Below are 15455 nucleotides of genomic sequence, written 5' to 3'. Positions count from 1 at the left end.
CGTTCGTGTGAGGAGCTATTCTACGGAAGAGGAACCACCCATCCTCTTCGTCATCTCGTCGTATTTGTCCACCAAACTGCGCAACTCATCGTGCATCTTTTCCTTTTCCATCTCTTTGCTGTTAACCTTTGCACTATGTGTATGTCCTTCAGCTTGCCCTCCAGCTTGCCCGTTCTGGGCTTGGGGATTATCTCTTTGCCGCTTTAGCTCCTCATTCTCTTTTTGTAATTGTTCAACAACCGCCATTACTTGCTTCAATCTTTCTTCCGTTTCCGCTAACCTCACATTTGCCTCCACATGCTTGTTTGTGGATCTCGGTTGATGTGTGATCGCATGACGGTTGGCATGTAAAAATCACATTTTTTGTCTGTCAGAATCCTACATACGGTGCCACTGTAAAGAACGTGCTTCACACCACTAACCATATGGATGACCTGTAGTAATGAAGGAGTGACATTGTTGCCCTGGGTAGACTCCTATGCTTAAGTCAGTAACAATATAAAGATAAGTGTATATAAAAATGAAGATGATTCTGTTTGTTACCTCTCATAAGTTATTTATAGAAGGACTTGGATGTATTAGGATGATCACTCACTCTGATCCCTTCCTAATCGAGAGGGAAGATAACTCCCGTTTTGTAGGGGCTATCTCCCTCAGGATAATGATCTCCACTTGTGGATTAATATTCCAACTTTACAGTGGTCATCTGCCATGCAGTTATGCTCATTGGGCTTTCCAAATGCGGCCCCCTTAATCCTTAGGCTAAAGGCTCTAGGCTTGCTTCCCAATCATGGGCATAGACAGCCAGAGGGATCCAAATGTCCCCTCCAATATATATAGCAGTTTAGAAATCTGGTTCTTCAAATATTTGAAGGAAGATATCTTCTAAATTAGTTCCATTCTTCATATCTTATGGGGGATTAGGTTTTGTTTTGTTTCAATATATCCAAGATATTATTTGCAACTCACCATTATGAGCTGCTCAGGCTTAATTCTTGTTGAGATGCTGACACTCATGTCTATATATCACTCGTAAAACATATATATATATATATATATATATATATATATATATAATGGTCTGGTTGAACGAAACTATTTAAGCATACATGCTCTTGTCATTTTCTTGTAAGGTACATAAATGATTGATATCATGATTGTGTCAAAAATACTTTAATTAAAAATAAAAATCTAAGATTATATCGCATTTAACTAATTAATTTCTTAACCTTATTTTTATAAACCTAACACTTTTCTCTCCTCTGGAGGTAGTGGTGAGTGTTGTCGGATCCGAGGGAGACAACTTTAGTAGGTGCACGTGATCACGAACCAAACAAGGGAGATTAATTGGTTGGCTTGTACAACTAGATGAACCAAAAATCAACATATTTTTATAAATATATAATACAGTTAACGTTTGTGGCATTTGTTAATAGTTAATTTGTGATTCTTAAAATGGTGGCAGCCATTAGCAATGATCACTATTTCACTCAAATTTCTGACACCAACAAAAGCTTCTTCTTTTTTTCTTCCTCCGTAAATAAGTATTTATAGATAAAATTAACAAATACAAGATATAAGTTTGGTGGGATGTGAGTCTCTTACAGTCTTATCAAAACTAACACACATTACAACACAAATAAAAAAATAAAGAGAGTGATTGGAGTTCAAAGATTGACTCTAACCTAATTTCTATAAAGAGAGACCGCTTGGTGATGATTTTTAAATAATCTGATAAACAGACTATTAGACTATAGCTAGAATCCACAGTATAAAGGAGTGTGCTGCAACATGTTGGTCTGGACTGGCTGGAAGGAATTGTCACATTTACTTTCACTCGATCATTGGTTAGGGAAAGCGAGAACATAGTGTAACAACCAAAAACTGAGATGAATCACTGGAAAGGAGCCACCACTGGCTGTGGAGGTGTGTGCAGTACACGTGCCACACCTGGAGAGGGTTAAAAGGATGGAACGAGAAGATCCGACGCTGCTAATCCTGGCGGTGCCGCACGTGGCGGCAAGAAGCTTCCACCGGCGCGACGGCTCGTGAAACTCGCACAAGACATAGATTGCGCGTGAGATTTATGTGCAACTTGAATGGATAGATTTCTTCTGCCGTCTTGAAATCGGCGCTTGGGGAGGTTGATGGCAGGGCGCATGTTGGACCTTGCTCACGAGAAAGTAGCAGATTGACTAGTTTTGGTGCAAACGGTGAAAATCTAACATAAAAACTATGGAAAAAAAAAACCTAAATAGAGACTGAGGTTGGCGAGGGTGGGAGGTGGGTGAAGCCAAAGCTTCAACCCCCCTCCCCCCAGTGAACGGATCAAACTCCTGGAAGCGGCGATTTGTTTACAAAAATGACAGAAAAAACAAGAGAAAAAGCTAGAGATATCTTCTTTACCAACAAAAGCTTATATATGTACATGAAAATAAGAAAAAAGAAACAAAAGAAAATTAACTTCATATTGCTGAGAAAGAATCTCACATTGTCTGTGGATAAGATTTTTGGTATATTTATAAAGTATGAACAATCCTCTCTTATTGAACCAGTTTATGAGATGAGTTAGATTTATGAATTTCTTTACATATATATTTAATACACATTTTTTCATGAACTGAATCTCACTGTATATACTACGATCCCAAATTCGAAACCCAAAGCATTTCTATTTTCTTATACATAGTTGTAGCCACTCAAAATTGTGGGATTAATACTAATACAAGGGCACTTAAAAAATTGGGAAAAAACGTGTTCTCACACTAGTTAAATATATTCCTAATACGTCAAAAACAAAAAAAGCAAAAAACAAAGATCACAAATTTCAAAATACCCTAGCAAGCAAAATCCTCCATTTAATAAGCTCTTGTACTGTTAAGATTCGTTAATTCCTAGTGAGGAGCAAAGAGAGAGAAAGTACTACTTTTTCCAATAAGGATATATATAAAAATATAGGATGGAAACAAGTGAGCATTGAAGACGGAAACTAATTTTTTTTTCACGACAGAACATGATCCTGATAAATTATGCATGGAAGAGATTGTATAAATTAAGGTGCACCGAGAATTTCCTAGGAATTCTCTCCGTTATTTTTCATATATTTTTTTAATCAACTTAAACATTTAAAAGAACTTTGACAACATCATTAAAAAAATAATTCCTTAATCACTAAGTAAAAAGGAAAAAGAAAAAAATGTGTCTGAATTCATTATTGAGACCCACTATTGGGACACTTAGGTGTTGTTTATTTTCGCAGATAAAATGAGATGAGATAAATTGAGATTAAGGTTAAAAATTGAATAAAATGTCGTTAGAATATATTTTTTTAATATTATTCTTATTTTGAAATTTGAAAAAGTTGAATTGTTTATTTTATTTTATATAAAAATTTAATAAAATTGTAATGATTAGATAAATTAATCAAAAGAGTCGTGAAAACTATCGGGACACTTGGCATTTCCCATAAATTGATTATGAGAACTAGAAAAAAGAACCATCTTGTTTAGAAAAGTTCTAAAAAGAAAAAGAACTCACTTGGGAAAGAAAATTCTCATAAACTAATTACCAATTGCAAGTCGTATCCAGCTAGATCGAGGTCCATCATGTCACCCCTATGGGCCATGGTAGATCAGTGGCTTGGCGGTGGAATGGCCACACCTGATCAATGACCAAGTAGTGGCATGGACCACCTTCCTTGGTTGCGTGCAGGGGGTGGTGCATGGTACGGTCTATTGGCGTGAATTGTAATATATGGGTAGATGGGAGGAATTATAGGAAGAGGGAAAGAATAATTCTTTCCATCCACACGAGAGCATGATTTTAGGAAACTGAGTTGTATAGCCAAAAATAGAAGATTTATTTGGTCGTATATATTTGTAACAACCGGTTATAATTGATTATGAATGAAAGAATAAATATTTTGACATGGTATTAGAGAATAATCCTGGACCTTCTTGTTCCCGAAAACCCTAATACTTGCCGAAATGGGTAGAACTAGACTGACCTGGCTTGCCCAAAGCACACGTGGAGCCGATGCAATCAGTAGGTGTTTCTCAAACTCTTGAAAATCCAGCAGTTAATGATCAAGAAGTCAATCACGGAGCTGCAGTTTCTTCCCCCTCTATAGTACCCGAAGACCCAACTCCTGAGAATGACCCTGAGGTAAGCTCTTTGAACGAAAATATTATAGAATCTCTTGCTGGTTATGTATTACCTCATAGGCACAATCGTGGCAAACCACCAAGTTGTTACTTACCAGATATTGAAGAAAGAAGATCACTATATCCCATTGCCAACTATGTGTCCACAAAGGGGCTGACCGAACCCCTCAAAACCTTCATGCATGACGTTTCTACCCATCATGTTCCAACAAGGGTGGAGGAGGCCATGGAAGACCCGAAGTGGACTCAAGCCATCAAAGAAGAAATGAAAGCCTTAATGAAAAATAAGACATGGAACCTAGTATCATTACCGAAAGGAAAGAAAACAGTTGGGTGCAAGTGGGTGTTCTCTATCAAACACAAAGCTGATGGTTCTATAGAGAGGTACAAGACGTGACTCCTGGCAAAAGGGTATACACAAACATATAGTGTAGACTATCAAGAAACTTTCTCACCAGTAGCTAAACTAAATACTGTTAGAGTGTTGTTATCTCTTGCAGTGAACTTAAATTGGCCACTACACCAGTTTGACGTGAAGAACGCCTTTCTTCATGGTGATCTTGAAGAAGAGGTGTCTATGGACATTCCTCCAGGCTAATGAGATGTGCAAATTGTAGCGAGCTTTGTATGGATTAAAGCAATCGCCGCGGGCGTGGTTTGGGAGGTTTAGCTTGGCAATGAAGAAATATGGTTTCAAACAATGCAACTCAAATCATACTTTATTTCTCAAAAGACAACAGGGCAAGGTAACTGCTATAATTGTCTATGTCGATGATATGATAATAACAGGAGATGATAGAGAAGAAATATCACGGCTCCAAGGGCAATTGGCTAGTGAATTCGAAATGAAAAATCTAGGTGGGCTCAAGTATTTGTTGGGGATCGAAGTTGCTAGGTCGAACCATGGCATCTTTCTATCCCAAAGGAAATATATCCTAGATTTATTATTTAAGGTTGGATTGTTGGAGTGCAAACCGGTAGATACCCCGATTGTCCAAAATCTCAAGCTTGGGAATTATCCAGACCAGAAACCAGCTAATAAGGGGAGATATCAACGGTTAGTTGGCAAACTAATTTATTTATCTCATACTTGTCCATATATTGCATATGCTGTGAGGGTGGTGAGTCAATTCATGCATTGTCCAAGTGAGGAAAACATGGAGGCTGTAACTCGGATACTGAAATACTTGAAGTCGTCTCCAGGGAAAGAGCTAATGTTTTCTAAGAATAATCAATTGGAAGTCGAGGGTTATACAGACGCAGATTGAGCCGGGAACATCTCGGATAGGAAGTCAACCTCAGGGTATTTCACATTTGTTGGAGGGAACCTTGTTACATGGAGAAGTAAGAAACAAAAGGTAGTGGCACTTTCTAGTGTAGAAGTAGAGTTCTGAGGGATGGCCAAGGGTTTGTGTGAACTTCTTTGGCTGAGAAGGTTGCTAACTGAGGTTGGTTTTGCTCCCATATCAGAAATGAGTATTTTTTGTGATAATAAAGCTGATATAGATATTTCTCATAATCCGGTTCAGCACGATTGTAATACCCTGCTCCTTCCTTCTTACGTACGTTTCTCTCTTTCTGACGTACGTTCCGTCTTTATGATGTAAGCAAATCCCGAGGGCAGAGATTTTGTAAATTGTCTGCCCCTTCTATCTAGCGACTGCGAGCCTCGTCATGTGTGCCGAACCTTGATGGCGTGTCTCTCAAGATATTAGGTGACTTCTAAGGCACGTCCAGTGTTTTAAATGTACTGAAATATTTATAAGGAGTATTTCTAGTGTTATTGAACTAAATTTGATTTTTAATACGATAATTATAATATTGTTGAAGAGCTCCAAAAATATTATAATTGTTAGAAATCATTTTAATATTAATTATTAAAATGATTTCAGTTATTTAAAATATTATGAGATTTAAATTATGTTGAAAGCTTTAATTAAATTAAATGGTTTCATCCTTTTAAATATATTAAATAAGACTTTATCATTTTATTAATGATGAAGAAATATTATTTTATAAACTAAAGTTAGTTTAAAATAATATATACCTTAATTCCTCTAAGTGCTTTTAATTAAGTTAATGTTTACGCATTTTCAAATCAGTATTTTAATATCTCAACGATAGATCGTTTTGAGGATCCCCAGGCGAAGGGACTGGATTATAAATCCAGACCCTATCTCTTTCTTCCTCACTTTTCCCCAGCCCTCTCTCTCTCCTCCCTCTCTCCTTCAGCGTACGTTGTACGCAGCTCCTTCACGCCGAAGCCTCCACTGCTCAGCCCGACACCGCCATGCGTCGCCAGACCTCACTGCCGGCACCACCAGCTCCGCCTCATGCCGGCAAGCCTCCCCAGCCCAATCTCTCTCCCTCACGCTCTCCCTTTCTCCCTTTCGGAAGTGCAAAACCCGAACGAGCTTGATGGCCACTGCACCGCCGTGCACCGTCCAACGGTCCCACCACCTCCAAGGCAACTTCCTCTGCCACCAGTCATCACCCTCCAGCGAACTCAGCCCCTCCCATGCAGCCACCTTCCCTGTAGCTAGCACGCACACACAAGAGACCCACGCACAGCTTGACCGTCTGCGACCTCTAGCGCCGCCGTGCTCGGTACCCACGGCCACCAAGTGCCTCCCCTGGTCACCATAGCTCCTCCCCTTCCTCCTCCATGTGACTCAAGGCCCATAACCTCTCCTCCACCCACTACTTCTCCCTCTCCCTCAAGTGCACGGGTTCTCCTTCCTCCACCGCCTTGCACCGCCACCCACGGTGGGTAACCACCCTCATGAGCCTCTTCAGGCCACCACCAAGCCAACCCAACCACCCACGACCCCGATCTGTCACCCATGCATGCATACTCTCTCTCATTCTCCCATGACTTCTCCTCCACCGTGCGGCCAAATCCGCCGCCGTGAGTCACCATGGCGCCACCTCGACGCCACCACGAGTTCCACCGCACCTCCCTTAGCCGAGCCCTAGGTTCAAACTACCACTTTATGTGGTGGGTAACCACTGCACGTGATGGACAGTCAATGCGCGTGGCTGACCGCCACTGCACACGGCTAGAGCCGCCATGTTATGCCCCTCACCACCATCACGAGCCTTCCCAAGACCACATTTAGCTATCTAAATGCCCAAACAGTCACCGTACGTGGGTTAGCCGCCACATACGACCTTTCTGACGTCATCGACCATGATGATCAACGGGCAACACACGAGTTATCCCGTCGATGGTATAACTCTCTATCCCTCGTTATTTATGTTAAATGTTAATTAGTTGACTAGGTTGTGGACTGTGCTGTTAGTATTAGTGGAGTTGTTGTGTAGTACGGAGATGTGTTGTGTTGTGAAGTGTTGGGCATTCTATGTAGTGAAGTGTTGGGCATATCTGTGTAGTGCGCTGTGAAGTGTGGGGCCTAGTTAGGAATTGTGCAGTGCAGTATTGTGGACTGTGCGGTGTAGTGTGGCTGCAGAGTATGTGTTGTATTGGTGTCATGGCATGTGGAGTGGGAATAGTACACCCTAAGTGTACTTTGTGTGTGGCGTAGTGTGTGATACGGAGAGTATATGTAGAATATACTCTCCTGGCGTATTGTGGAATGGAAAGAGTACACGTAGAGTGTACTCTGTATGGCGTAGTGTGTATGAGGGGAGTACACGCAGAGTGTACTCCATGTGGTGGAGTGATGCATCGTATGGCGGGTATACCATATTGATGATGGGTTGTAGCGTGTATGAATGGAGTACACGAGAAGTGTACTCCATGTGGCGGAGTGATGCATCGTATGGCGGGTATGCCATATTGATGATAGGTTGTAGCGTGTGAAAAGGGAGTACACGCGGAGTGTACTCCATGTGGTGGAGTGATGCATCGTATGGCGGGTATGCCATATTGATGAAAGGTTGTAGCGTGTATGAAGGGAGTACACGAGAAGTGTACTCCATGTGGCGGAGTGATGCATCGTATGGCGGGTATGCCATATTGATGATAGGTTGTAGCTTGTGAAAATGGAGTATACATGGAATGTACTCTCTGTGGTGGAGAGATGCACCATATGGCAAGTATGCCATAATGGTGATAGGTCGTAGGGTGTATGAAGGGAGTATACGTGAAGTGTACTCCCTGTGGTGGATTGATGCACCATATGGCGGGTATGCCATAATGGTGATATGGCGTAGTGTGTGAATGGAGTATACGTAGAGTGTACTCTGTGTGGCATAACGTGTGTGAAGAGAGTACACGTGGAGTGTACTCTATGTGGTGGAATGATGCACAGTATGGCCGGTATGCCATGGTGGTGATGTGGCATAGTGTGTATGAAGGGAGTATACGCAGTGTAAAGCCCAGGCGTTGCGAGGCCCGGATCATGGCGTGAATGGCCCAGCCATTTTAGTGTTTAGTATGAGTCCCGAACGACATCGTTTTTGGAGGTGAGTGTTTCTTCTTCAACTTCCGTTTCTTTCTCTCCTTTCTTTCCGCATTTCCCTGCTTCAATTTCAGTTTCTTCCGCACCTCTCTCTCTCGCACGTCTTTCCATTCTCTTTTTTTTTTCGGTTTCATTTTTTTTTATTCCTTGTTGTTGGCGTTATTTTGTGGCTTCCGAAACTCATACCCATAACTCCCCATTTCAGTTTTCACTTAAATCAATCCCTCACTTTGCAGCAGAGCACGGGGTTCCCTCTCGCATCTCTCCAGCTTTTCTGTTGGTTCTCTTCCTCTTGTTCAAGATTTCGTCTTCAGGTATAACCTCTTCTCCTTCCATTTTTTTTTGTTCTGCAACAAGACTCTATTTTAATGCATCCTCTCAGCCGATCCTCTCTCCATTTCGTTTCTGCAGTTGGTCCTTGCCGTGAGTTTGAGTAGCATTTTGTGAGTTTCTGGTTGCTGTGCGTGGGAGTATTTCAGGTTGGTGTGTTTCGGGTAGGCATTGAAGCCTTTGCTGGAATTTCTTATTGCTGTAGCGTACTCATGCAGTTTCTTCTTCGAATTTATTTTGATTTTATCCTCATTTCTGCAGCTTGTTGTTGCCGTGAGTTGAGTTTGCATTTCGTCAGTTCTTGGGCTTCCGTGGCTTGTGATTCCTAGTTCTTGGTCATTTAAGTGAGTAAGCCAACACTTTGTATTAGAATGGTCTTAGAATTTTTTATTATTGGTGTTGGACGTTGACTTTGGAGGATGTTTTAGTAAATATTAAGATTAGTATATGATATTTTGGATTGAATTTAGGGTTGTCCAGATTACTACTTGGTTGACTTAGTAAGCTATTTTTGCTATATTATGGTTTAGAATTGTGGGTTTTAATTATTTAGATGGAGGTTGTGTTATTTTCTTTTAATACTTAGTTTATATATTTTTTTTATGAATAGGCGACGAGATTGATAGAGGTCAATTTCAAGGTATAGATAATACGTTGCAGGAGTCAGGTAAGCGGGGTTCCTATGCTAGGTCTTACACGAATTATTTGAGACTGAGGTTGATTTTCTGAAAACTTTGCATATTTTTGTGGTGAAATGAGAACTTGAAAAAAAAAAAACAAAAAAATCAACCTCGGTCGTTTATTTGCATACTCATGAAATCTGTACGAAAAAGAGAAAAATATGTTCTGACATGCATTGTGTAGACATAAGCTAAATTCTGTCATGTGATTTCTAAAATCTGAAAAATGAGCGATATTGAGAATATGAAAAGTTGTGCATTTATTTGAAAAGATATTCTGGCTTTTGTGTTCAGTGTGTAAACTGTCTGATTCTGTTTTGATACTCTGTATTATTTTGATATAACATCTGAAAACCTTTGGCATGGTGTACTGGTTTTCGTATCTGACTCTGTCTCTGCTTTGCTCTGCTCTGCTCTGTTATGCTCTGCTCTGTTTGGGTTGGTACCAACTTCTCTGTCTCTGAGTGCACCCACTTTGGAAACAAAGTAGTTTTATTGTGGTCTTTCCTGTGTGCACACTCGGGGCTCCGAGAAGAATAAAGGAAAGATTCACCTCTGTCTCTGCCTGGTTTGACCACCGGGATTAGCACAACCCTACTACGGGGGTGAAACATGGTCTCTGCTTTGTTTGATGCTCTGTTTTGATCTGATGATGATACTCAGTTTATGTTATGCCAAAGCACTATGGGTTTTTACTTGTCTTAAAACCAACGCTCTGTTACTCTTGAAAAATATGTTCTGTTCTGCATGATAACTCTGGAAAATATTTTGTTCTGCATGCTATTCTTTGTAAATGCTCATGTTTGCATGCTAGCATATGATTTCTGCTTACTGAATTGTGATAACTCACCCCCTATCACGATAACATTTTTTTCAGATGATATGGAGAATCCAAATGAGGGCCTGGATTAGATTGGTGAACGTGTTTAAGATGAGGAAATGTGGTTAGAAGAAGGACTTCTGATATTCTTAATTTTTTAATGTCTTTGAGTTTTAATTATATTTTCAGGTTTAGTAGGACCTATGGTTTTATCAGTTTGGTATGTCGTTATTACCGGGAGATTGTGGACCCCTTTGATATGTTTTTTTTTTATTATTGCATTTAAGATTGTGTGGAGTTTGTAGTGAGATTATCGAGAAGATATGAGATTGATTTCATTTATGAAGTTTTTTGGAGATTTTTCTTTGGATGTGTTGGGAGACGTGTTTATGAGTGACAGGTAGTAATTCTCCAAGCCACCCGGGTTTGGGGCGTTACATTTGGTATCAGAGCCACGTTTGAATTCTGCATACTATAAACCTTGGAGGTTTTGATTGCTGTGGGTCCATGGGATGTAGAGATTTTAGAGTATAGATAGTGATTAAGAAGTCATTTTCAGATTTATTATGATAGTAAAGCGAACTATAGGATTGAATATTGTTGATGTGGAAAGTATTAGAATTCGCAGGCTTTAGGAATAGCCATGAGGTGTGGTATTTCACAGGTCTATGAACTAAGTTCGTGTTGATTAAGGTTTAGTTTAATAGCGGAGTCTTCTTAAGTAGTTAAATGGGTTTAAGTATTAGTTTTTGGAAATTGACTATTACTACGGTTATGTGTACTTTTCTATTCTCCGTTATGAGTATTCTTATAATTTTGAATTATAAAATATACGTTTTGTTTTTACAAATACCACTAAATTTTCTATGTTCTTCTAAACTCTATTTTTTTTAAAGCGTTGATTAAAAATTCAAGTTATTTTTGTCAGGATGCCACCTCGTCGTAGAGAACGAAGCATGTCGGATTTGAATGCGATCGAGAACGAAAGGGAAGCAAACCTGAGTGCTTCCGACGTATTACGAGCAGCTGCACATCAATTAATTGATGACCTTGTGCAGAATCCCACGGGTCGCCAGCGTAATTTCAATGAAGGGGTTGTACTGTTGAGCAATTCAATCGAATGCACCCTCCTTTATTTGATGGGAGAGGCGATCCAACTTTGGCGGAGGATTGGATTCAGGACATTGAGGAGATTTTGCGAGTTCTAACCTGTACTGAGGAGCAAAAGGTGGCATACGCCACATTCAAGCTTACTGGGGAAGCGAAGAGGTGGTGGATCTCAGAAAGGACCATTAGAGAAGCAGAGGGGACAGAGATAATCGGTTGGCTGCACTTCAAGCAGATCTTCCTTAAGCGCTTCTTCCCTAGCTCTTTCCGTGAGGACAAGGCTATGGAATTTGCCACCTTGGTTCAGGGAACAATGACGGTACATCAATATGCTGCTAGGTTTACTGAGTTATCCCGTTTTGCTACTTATTTGATTCCCGATGAGGAAAAGAAGGCACGCAAATTTGAGCAAGGACTGAATGAGAAACTGTATGTGCGTGTGGTGGGTTTCCAGATTCGAAACTTCTCAGAATTGGTGGATAAAGCAACAGTTTTTGAAAGAACCCTTCAAAGAAGCGCTGCAATGCATGAACAGAGGAAAAGGACTACTCCTACTCGGTACCACTCTGGCATGGACCAGGGACCATGGAAAAAGAGGAATGAAGGTAGTAGTTCGGGAAAAAGGCCGGTTCAGAGTAATCAACAGCCCTACCAGTGTAGGACATGCAATCAAGTGCACTTCGGAGAGTGCAGAAAAGGGGCGGGATTGTGTTTTCGTTGTGGCAAAACAGGACACTACATCAGGGATTGCCCAATGCAAAATAGGAGCAACCAGACATTCATACCGCCACCTCAGAGGAATGAAGTATCAGCCCGGGGCAGCAATCAACGTCGTACTGCTCCTGCTCGAGTCTTTGCACTAACACCTGGAGAGGTTGAGGGTAGGAATGACGTGATCACTGGTATGACTCTTTTGTTTTACTTTAAGGATTTATAGTTTCTATTATTTTCTTTTCTTTGATTGGTTCTGGTTAAGACTTTGAATATTCTTGGTTCATGGATGAGTTTGATTGTGATCACAGGTACTCTTTCTTTGTTTTCTAATAATGCTTTTGTGTTATTTGACTCGGGAGCGACACATTCTTTTGTTTCCACAACGTACTCTAAATTTTGCACTTTAGATGCTGAAAGGTTGAGGAACAGGTTAGTGGTTGCGACCCCAACAGGGAATTCTGTAGTCTGTAGTGAGATGTTACCTGGATGCCCTCTTTCTATAGAGGGAAGACTAATGCTAGCGGATTTAATAGTTTTCCACATGGTTGGGTTTGATGTGATTTTGGGTATGGATTGGCTGGCTTCCTACCACGCCAGTATTGATTGTGCTAAAAAGGAAGTGGTGTTCAGGCCCCCCAATGAAGGTGAATTTCGGTTCATAGGGTCGAAAGTGAGGTTAATTCCACCCATCATTTCTGCCATTCAGGTAGGAAAACTGTTGCGTGATGGTTGTCAGGGATTCTTAGCCTGTGTGGTTGAAGCACCAAAGGAAGAGTTGAAGTTGGAACAGATACCTGTTGTGAGAGATTATCCAGAGGTCTTCCCTGAAGATTTATCGGGACTTCCACCCGAGCGGGAGGTAGAGTTTGCTATTGAGTTAATTCCAGGCACGGCACCCCTCTCGAAAGCACCTTATCGCATGGCGCCGTCTGAATTAGCGGAACTCAAAGAGCAGTTGCAAGATTTGTTAGACAAGGGTTTCATCAGGCCCAATGTTTCACCTTGGGGAGGTCCAATTCTTTTTGTGAAGAAGAAGGATGGATCGATGAGAATGTGTATCGATTATAGGGAACTTAATCGGGTGACCATAAAGAATAAGTACCCACTACCCTGTATAGAAGATTTGTTTGATCAGCTTCAGGGTGCTCAAGTATTTTCGAAGATTGATCTTCGATCAGGTTACCACCAGTTGAAGATCAAAGCTGAAGACGTGGTTAAGACGGCGTTCAGGACCTGTTATGGCCATTATGAGTTTTTGGTCATGCCTTTTGGCCTGACTAACGCCCCAGCCGTATTTATGGACTTGATGAACAGGGTGTTCCATGAGTTTTTGGATAAGTTTGTGGTTGTCTTTATTGATGATATACTGATATACTCCAAAAGCGAGACCGAGCATGAAGAACATTTGAAGTTGGTACTTGCGACACTCAGAGACAAGCAGCTGTTTGCTAAGTTGAAGAAGTGTGAATTTTGGCTTGATTCAATCACATTTCTGGGGCATGTAGTTTCGAAGGATGGTATTTCAATAGACCCAGGAAAAGTGGAAGCAGTGGTTAATTGGTCGGCACTGAGGAATGTTCATGAGGTTAGAAGCTTCTTGGGATTGGCGAGGTATTACCGTCGATTCATTGATGGGTTTTCCAAGATAGCAGTTCCTCTCACTGCACTCACCAGGAAAAATAATAAGTTTGAATGGACAGCACAGTGTGAAGAAAGCTTCCAAGAGTTGAAACAGAGATTAGTGTCAGCTCCGGTGTTAACAGTTCCCACAGCTAGAGGCGGATTTGTTGTCTATAGCGGTGCTTCTAGGCTTGGTTTGGGGTGTGTACTGATGCAACATGGGAAGGTTATAGCTTATGCCTCACGCCAATTGAAAGTGTATGAGCAGAATTATCCCACTCATGATCTAGAATTCGCGGCAGTTATTTTTGCACTTAAGCTTTGGAGACATTACTTGTATGGGGAAAAGTGCGAAATTTATACGGATCACAAGAGTTTGAAGTATTTCTTTACCCAAAAAGAATTAAACATGAGACAAAGGAGGTGGCTTGAGTTGATCAAGGATTATGATTGCACCATTAATTATCACCCAGGCAAAGCTAATGTTGTAGCCGACGCTCTAAGTAGGAAGTCAGTGGGACCAACAGTTGCAGCTATTACCACTCAGCATAGGTTGCTAATGGATTTAGAAAGAGCCGGTATCGAAGTCATTGCTAGTGATACAAATGCTTTCATGGCCAGTTTAGTGGTTCAACCTGCTTTGATAGATAGAATCAAAGCTTTTCAGAAAGTGGACTCAGGGTTGGTGAAGTTAATAGAAGGGATCGGAAACGGGGACAAACCTGATTTTTGTATTTCCAAGGATGGAGTTTTGAGGTTTAGGGGTAGAGTATGCATACCTGCTGATGATGAACTAAAAAGATTAATTCTTGAAGAGGCACACCGTTCTTTGTACACTGTTCACCCAGGGAGTACCAAGATGTATCGGGATTTGAGAGAGTCCTTTTGGTGGAATGGCATGAAAAGAGAAATTGCTAAATTTGTAGAACAATGCCTGACTTGCCAACAAGTGAAGGCAGAACATCAGAGACCTGCAGGATTATTACAGCCACTTCAGATTCCAGAGTAGAAATGGGAACATATCTCCATGGATTTCGTGACAGGTCTACCAAGGACCGTAAGCGGGCAAGATGCTATATGGGTGATCATGGATCGCTTAACAAAGACCGCCCGTTTTGTGCCCATTAAAGTTTCTTATAAACTAGAGAAACTAGTGGAACTGTATGTACGGGAGATAGTGAGGTTGCATGGAGTACCGGTATCCATTGTGTCGGATAGAGATCCTCGTTTTACCTCTAAGTTCTGGCGAAGCTTACAAGAGGCAATGGGTACTCAGTTAAGTTTCAGTACTGCTTTTCACCCTCAGACAGATGGACAATCAGAAAGAACTATTCAGATTTTAGAAGATATGTTGAGGGCATGCTTGATGGATTTCAAGGGATCTTGGATGCAACATTTGCCATTGGTTGAGTTTGCATATAATAATAGTTTCCAGGCTAGCATTGGGATGGCACCTTACGAGGTTTTGTATGGCAGGAGATGTAGGTCTCCATTGTATTGGGATGAAGTAGGTGAAAGGAAACTTCTAGGGCCAGAGATTATTCAGCAGACCACAGAAAAGATAGATACCATTCGGGCTAGAATGAAAGCAGCTCAA

The 15455-nt window shown here is 41.0% G+C and overlaps 1 long non-coding RNA gene and 1 pseudogene across 1 annotated transcript; both read left to right on the top strand.

Moving 5' to 3' along the window:
* The first annotated feature begins 4035 nt into the window (after positions 1-4035).
* On the top strand, positions 4036-15234 carry LOC121236588 (annotated as a pseudogene).
* Positions 9191-9614, top strand: LOC121236506. Its single transcript, XR_005934783.1, has 2 exons — positions 9191-9261; positions 9528-9614. It is a non-coding gene; the product is annotated as an uncharacterized LOC121236506 (long non-coding RNA).
* Positions 15235-15455: the final 221 nt, after the last annotated feature.

The sequence above is a fragment of the Juglans microcarpa x Juglans regia genome, chromosome 6S (genome assembly GCF_004785595.1).
Source record: "Juglans microcarpa x Juglans regia isolate MS1-56 chromosome 6S, Jm3101_v1.0, whole genome shotgun sequence".
NCBI classification, from domain to species: domain Eukaryota; kingdom Viridiplantae; phylum Streptophyta; class Magnoliopsida; order Fagales; family Juglandaceae; genus Juglans; species Juglans microcarpa x Juglans regia.
This window is presented reverse-complemented; position numbering and strand designations above follow the sequence as displayed.